The sequence below is a fragment of the Neomonachus schauinslandi genome, chromosome 2 (genome assembly GCF_002201575.2).
Source record: "Neomonachus schauinslandi chromosome 2, ASM220157v2, whole genome shotgun sequence".
NCBI classification, from domain to species: Eukaryota; Metazoa; Chordata; class Mammalia; order Carnivora; family Phocidae; genus Neomonachus; species Neomonachus schauinslandi.
Genome location: NC_058404.1, coordinates 19,723,377 through 19,730,144, shown reverse-complemented (window position 1 = coordinate 19,730,144; position 6,768 = coordinate 19,723,377). Strand labels below are relative to the sequence as shown.

The window sequence follows — 6,768 nt, the reverse complement described above, 5'->3', positions numbered from 1 at the left end:
TCATGTACTCTAGAATCATATATAAAAGGACCTTTTAGACATCCTATGTAATCCTCAGACTCAACATTTCTAAACTGAAACCACTGACTTCCTCTCTCTCCACTGAGTGCTTCTCCTTCTGGGTTTCTTCTCTCAATTTATGGCACACACACTGATACAATAGGCCCAACAGTTAACTGCCAACTCTCTCTTCACTCGTACTTTTCTGTGAATAAGCAATAATGTTAATACTATTTATTTATTTATTTAGATGGCTGATCTTATTTATTTGTTACTCTTAGAAAATCTTATTTTTGACTGGATTCAGACTTAGAGGTAGAAGCTCTCAGAGAGGACAGCCTCTGTCACTTGGCAATCTGTTTCTGGAGTTTTTTTTGGCCTCCTTCATTCTCCTGGCCAAGACTTTAGCATATTCTGCAGCCTCTTCCTAATTTTTCTTAGTACACTGTTTCTTCAAAGCAGTATGTCGATGTTTGTGTTGGAGGACACGTGGAGTAACGAGATGCTGAATCTTGGGCACTTCAGTTTTAGGTTTCTTACCTTTTTTGTTTAGGGGCTTTCTCACAACATACTGGAGGACATCATATTCTTTGGAGAGATTGAAAAGTGTGCGTATTCTGCTAGCTCTTTTGGGCCTCAGGCAAGAGGCACAGTAGTATGTGAGTCCAGGAATATCCTTCTCCCCTTTTTTCACAATGACCAAGTTGAGAACACCAAGATTAGCATCCACAATGCAACCCTGAACAGATTTGCTCTTTCTTTCTCCAACACTCTTTGGTCTGTGGCAGGAATGTCCTTACTCAGCAGCAGGTGGACTCAGCCATGGGTTAAGACACCTTGCTTCATGGGGAAGCCATGTTTATCATTCTCACCTGTTTATCCTTGCCACCACTGATTTGGACCATGTAACCCTTCAATTCTTCACCCAGAGCATCAGCAGCAACTTCCGTGGCCATATGCTTCTCAGAAAAGGTACGAAGTTTATGTTCACTGTCCACTTCAATGAGTTTCTGGCAGCTAGTAGCTGGGAAAGAGATGTTCAGCTTCCTCCTGAAGCAGCCTTCTGCCTCTGTGGCACCACGAAAAAGAACAATGTTAATGCCTTTTAATTAAATATCATATTTTAGTCCTATTTTCACCCTCTCTATTCATGTTGCTACTGGCTTACTTCAGACCTTCCTCATTACTCATTTGAACCATTAGCAAATCTGATTCACTCTCTCCATCCTGCCCTCCCCAATCTATCTTCCATGAATCAATCTTATCTTCCTAAAATGGCAATTTGAAATCATTCCCTATGCTTCCTATCTCAATGGCTACCACAGTCCATAAGTTGTGATTCAAATTTCTTACCATGGCAAACATACATGGTAACAACCAGGTACAAAAATAGTCAATATGTTCTTGTAAAATCAAATTTTGTTCTCTAACACTTCTCTTCCTTTGCCTTTTTAAAGTAAAACAGCTTTTATTTATCTTTAATCTCACCTCAAGTAGTATTTTTTGGAAAAGCCTTCAAGATTCTCTCAAGCTGACGTAGAAGGCCCTTTCCTCAGGCTGTATTAGCAGCAAATTTGTCATAAATTTCTCCACTAGACCATGCAGCACATCGTTTTTCTCTGGCTTGCCTGCTGGTAAGCTACCTGAGTTCAGGGACTAAATCTATCATTTGGTCTATTACTTAGAATTTAGTCCGTATTCAATAAATGTATAGTAAATAAGGGGATTAATGAAATTTGTTATTAAAAGTATAGTTATTAACTCTATAGTTTGTATGGATATATAAATAATATATATAACATATATAAAACTTATATTTATATAAGGAGCTATATAGAAATGTGTTTATGAATGTTATTAAATGAATAGTAAATAAAGGCAATAAGAATTTGTTTTTAAAATGAGCTTTTAAAGATGGATTACATTTTTTGAATAGAAATAGAGAGAAATTTTTCCAGATAGAGAAAGCAGACAATGGCACAGGATAAGTTCAAGTCCAGTGAGTTATTTGATGGGAACATACAAGGAAAATTTTAGAGAAGATTGTAAAGAGAACCACATCACAGAGAGCCTTGAATATGTCATATTTTCTGTGATTTGAAAAAAAAAAAAACAACAAACAAACTTTAGGATAGACAGTGTTATAGAAATTTTATAGAAAGGTGTTAGTTTCAATCTACCCTTAGAGGCATTAGGTAATATTTGAAATATCCCCAAATAAACAGGCATTCATAGACCAGGGTTGCTTATCTGACATTTAAAAGACTGTAACAGGTATTTCACCTTCCAAAGAGAAGTGTTATAAGTAGTTCTATTACCTGTTATCTTGATCAGCACTACTCATTTTTTAAGTAGCATAAAGAATGCTAGAGATGTATTTTCATTAATAAAGTGTGTCTCATTCGAAATGCATGGATGGGCTTGATAAAATATATAATACCTCCACACTTGCACAGCCAAGGCATGAGAATTTAGAGACCTCAGTAGCCTATAATCCTTTGAGCCCTTTCCTGGCTTAGGTTTTCATTCTAACCTATTCTGTCACCTGATTCCAACAACGAAGGTGGCCAAATTTCACCACTGTAATATTGTGCCATTTGCCTCAAGTGAGTCTCATATGCAAAGTCATAGTTGAAGGGCCAAAAGGGAAGAAAGACCTGAGATATTATTGGTCAGATAACAAAAGATTACATGATAATGCATTGCCAGGTTGCTGGTACATGTGTGTGGGGAGTCAGGGGCAGAATTACTCTGGAGATGTGATTTCATCCCACTTGCTTTTGGTGATGGGGGAGGGAACCTGTATTTCTCAACTATATCTATCTATTAGAGACTGATTATCTCTCCCCTCCCCCAAAATATTAATAAATGTGAAAAGCCAAAGTGGTTTTGGCCAGCACACAACACAGGTTGAGGACTTTGTATTTGTTAGAAAAAGGGAAACCATTGAAGTTTTTGAGCTATCCAGTTACCTTGTGGGTTAGTACGTGATGCTTTTGAATCAAGAAAAAAGATTGATCTCTGATAGGAAATTAGTTTCAACCCTTGCTAAACTTAGTGAATTTTTCTGTTATGTAGATATAAATCTGAACTCTATAAATTGGTGTTGATGACTTATTCCAAATCCATAGCTACTTCTACTACAACTACTACTTCTAATCGTCATCACAATAATAAATCTCAGAACAAATATCTTTAGAGTTACCACTGGGTCTTTACAACTTTGAAACATTTGTCACTCTATCACGCACACTGTGCAACTAATTGCTGAATAATATTTTTTTGTTTTGCGTTGGGGCTTTAACATTTCGGTTATTTTAAAGCCTTATTCTTCAAACTGTTATGATGACCAAAACATGTGTTTGTTTCTATATTATCCCTCATTCATCTTTTTATTTATTATTGCTGTCTTTACTTGCCTTAGTATACTTAATTGTAGAGTGAGGCCATTAGATACATCAACCTTGGTAGTTCTTTTCTCAAATCTTGGAAAACAATCCCAAGAACTCTGGTCTAGGAGATGTTTTGCAGTAGTTCACCTGAGACCAATCCTCACTTTCTATTACCTTCTTAAAACAGAGCAGGAGGACTGGGCGGCAAATTAATGAAAAATAATGGTGAATGTGAATAGCTTTTCCAGCTTTCTTTCTTTCTGTGGTTTGATAAGTTTGATCAATGCTAAATTTCTCTGTTGTGGAGTAATGAGCACACAAGCCTAGATCTACCTTGAGAAATGATTAAAATTCAATTAAAGTTAAAACAAACTTACTTTGCATTAAGGATATAACAAATTTTAAAATTTGTTTTACTACTTTCTGTTAGGCTTCAGATGCCGGAAGCATGGTTATACCTTTAATAACACCAGGCTATATATTTGTCTTAAACGTACCAACCTGTTTGGAAGAAAAAGTATCTGAAAAAGATGTTAATTTTCCAGTCTCTGACAAGCTGTCTACCAAATGACTTTCCTGTGACAATAAATAGGTTTCAGTTGACATGTTTATTTACATACTATTTAATACATCTTGTATTGAAAGGAGACAATAACTTGAATCACTGCCAGATTACTTTGCTCTATGCAGATAAGAATATAAATTCAAGACCTCTAATACATAATGGCACTAATCTTTCACTAGTGAATAAAACCCTCCAAATTCTCTATGCCTTACCTTCCTTTTGTTGTTCATTCAAGGGGGATACTGTTTTTTTTTTCCTCCTTTTGAAGGGAATAGAGTAACTCCTTTTGAATAAATAGAGAACACAAAGTGTGATGATATTCTGAAATTTATTGCACAATAGCTTTTCTCTTTCACAAATTTGCAAGTAATAAATTTATGAGAATGTGATTATGGAGGATATTTTTTCTCTTTTTCATATCTCACTATACCTTATTTTGGAAGAGTTATTCTAGGTTTTTGATCTTTTAGAATTCATCTCTCTTCTATGGCTAAAGATCAGCATCAGTATCTTAAAATGTACATTACTAATTGTTTTGCATTTTTTATAAACATGTCTTCTTAAATATATAGGTTGCTTTTATGCTTCATATCAAAATAATCTGAGTAGGCACTTAAATTTAACATATTTGGGACTCTGTGGAGATGAATTTTAGATTCTTAAAATTTTTGTTTGACAGCAGTTTCAGGATTGGCTGAAGTATTTCTCTAATAGCAAAAGAATAGTACTTCAGTGGTGTGTCTTATAAATGACCAGTATTAAATTAACTTCTATAATAAGCCTTACTTTTTATTGAGTATAGTAAAGAGGTTCTGGGTTATTATTTCTGGAAAAATGTGGAGGTTAGACAGTGTAAACACTGCTCTAAGCAACCCTTATCTCTACCACCTTGCTCTCATTATATTTAGACTCTAAATGTGAGGTGAAAGTTTAAACAACTGACCCAAACTGGTTAACTGGAGACCAGGAAGATCAATATAGATAATAAAACCCCTACTACCATAGTAATTCTATTATATCAATAAAATATCTTTTTGCAAACAAATTAGTACTTTATGGTACTATTATGCTTTTGTACTCCTTGAGATAAGAATAATCATAGAAAGATCAGTTGCAAAGTTAAGGAAAAGGTGAAACTAGTCACCTTTGGTTGTAGGACTTTTGGTTTTGGTGGGATATCAACTTTCTACTTTGTGTCTGAAAAGTTGGTATGACTTTTTATAAGACAGCATATATTTCTCAGTCCATATATACCAATTTTTTCCTTCACATCATACCTGAGGCATTTCTCTGAAATCTTTTTCATTTTAAACCACCGGAGTGGGACCATCTTAACCAACATATCTGGTTGATGTAAGCAAATCACATCATTCTTTATGACTTGACTGTTCACACTAGCATACAAATATTAATTCAGTGACTTTTTTTTTTCCACCAGAAAATTAGGCAACCTATAAGAAGTTTAAGCACTTAGGGAACCTTTCTTGAAATTAAAGTTAACTCAGGAAAGTATATCATTAGAATTCTGAAAAACAATATGAATTTATTGAAAAAGTTTCAACTATAATTTTAGTCTCAATTCACATTAATGGAAAATAAAATTCATAAACGAACCAGGCAGAATGCAATTGAAATACATTTTAATCCAAAAACTGAGGCTCATTTTCAGTTGGTGGCCTCATCTGAACTCCGTAATTTTCTCTTGCCACTTAATGGCTGTACTGAATTCTGTCAGGCGCCTTGTATCACAATTGTGAGCTGTCAAGGTAAGTAAAAGTAGGTATGAAACTTGATAACTTTGGTCATTTACAAGAAAAGTTCTCTAACTGCAATTATGTAGTGAGAAAAGAGTTCACAGCATTAATTCAAAAGGTCCAATCTAGATTATTAGAGGCTCTCAGTCCTGTGAGGGAATTCTTATGTTACTGAGTAGACTTCTGAGCTCATATTTATCCAATACGACAGTGTTTTCATCTTGAATTTTTCATAGTGTGTCTCCATTTAGGCTGACAAACACACACAAAAGATCCATCTTCACAGTAATCAAAGTAATCATGCCTGGCCTTTTCTGCTTTGCAGTGCCATAGATCATGTTGCTATGTACATTACCGACAAGTGCAGATATTAAACTGTGAAAATTAAAACTGTATGGTAGACCCAGAAGAAAATCGGAAAAGGCTTCGAATGACATTGTCTGGCTTATGCAACACCACATGCAAAATTCCTTGAAAGGAGTATAAACATGGAATGAACATGCACAATATTGACATTTGGCTGCCTGAGAAAATTTTTTGTTTCTGTTGTAACTTAATAACAGGACAGATTAAAAAAAATATTTCTATGTATTTAGGTATACATTTAAAACACACCTACCCTCATAAATCTCTTTAACATATAGTTACAGGTACATTTTAAACCTCTACTGATACTTTGATCTAATAATCAGCAGAGGGATTTAGCTGATCAGCCTGAAGTTAGTTTGAAGCTTTCTAAGGACATTTGAAATCCTTTAGGCTCTCAGCTTTGCTGGCCTTTAGTAAGATAGGACTGCTGTTTGCAAATTATTCCCATCTACATACCTCCCACTCCTGCTATACAACAACATCAACATCCCACTAGAGTTATTATTTCTTTGTTTTATAGTGGAATTTGCTCTTTTTTTTTTTAGACTTTTGCTTCAGACCATTTAAAGGAAAACATTTGTAAAAATAATAGAGCCACATGGTCTTTCTGTATTTTAAGATAGATTATTCCTTTTTCTTGTGGCTCATATGAGGTTGTGGTAGCAGGTAGAGAATGAAGGTAGATTAA

General features: G+C 34.8%; 1 pseudogene; it reads right to left on the bottom strand.

Moving 5' to 3' along the window:
• Window positions 1-287: 287 nt before the first annotated feature.
• On the bottom strand, window positions 288-1,369 carry LOC110584140 (annotated as a pseudogene).
• Between the last annotated feature and the right edge of the window lie 5,399 nt (window positions 1,370-6,768).